Source organism: Antrostomus carolinensis, unplaced genomic scaffold, assembly GCF_000700745.2.
Source record: "Antrostomus carolinensis isolate BGI_N321 unplaced genomic scaffold, ASM70074v2 scaffold34787, whole genome shotgun sequence".
Classification (NCBI taxonomy): Eukaryota; Metazoa; Chordata; class Aves; order Caprimulgiformes; family Caprimulgidae; genus Antrostomus; species Antrostomus carolinensis.
The window spans coordinates 1-587 of NW_010330096.1; the positions used below are offsets into that span (position 1 = coordinate 1).

The 587-nt window shown below is 46.5% G+C and overlaps 1 non-coding gene across 1 annotated transcript; it reads left to right on the forward strand.

Moving 5' to 3' along the window:
* The first annotated feature begins 12 nt into the window (after positions 1-12).
* Positions 13-143, forward strand: LOC114818793 (small nucleolar RNA SNORA24). Its single transcript, XR_003766275.1, has one exon. It is a non-coding gene; the product is annotated as a small nucleolar RNA SNORA24 (small nucleolar RNA).
* The last annotated feature ends 444 nt before the right edge of the window (positions 144-587 follow it).

Sequence of the window (587 nt, forward strand, 5' to 3'; positions counted from 1 at the left end):
GGCGGGTGTGTGATCCATGACTCCATGGGGGCTGCCGCCCGTGGCTGTCTCCCTTCCTAGGCATGGAAAAGCAGTTCCTTGCTAATTGGCAAAACTTTTACCCTCATGTGGGTATTAGTCGTTGACTGTAGCAAGTAACAGGCCGAGTCGGCCGAGGCGTGCGGTGCCGTGGGGTTGGCCGTCTCCTCCCTTTTGTGTTTGCTGGTTAGTTGGTTTTCTGTTTTCTCCCACTTTTCCTCAGTAAGTTTTTAAACGTGTTCATTTTTCTACCCCTCTTTTTCCTCTTCATCTTTAGGAACACAAGAACTGAAAGTGCAGAGATGCATCTGTTGCCGTTTAAGATCTCCAAAAAAAGTATGTGAGTGGGTACGTGTTACATAATAATCTCTTAAAAGGGAGGTTTGGGGTGGGAATGGTACCGATTTGATAATTCATGTTTAGCAACTCAACTACTGAGACTTCTGTGTTGAAATTGTGGATACCCCCTCACTGGAAGTTTTCGAAGCCAGGTTGTATGAGGCTTCGAGCAACCTGGTGATACGGGAAAATAATACGTTGTTAGCACAGCAACCAGTTAGCGAGAAACC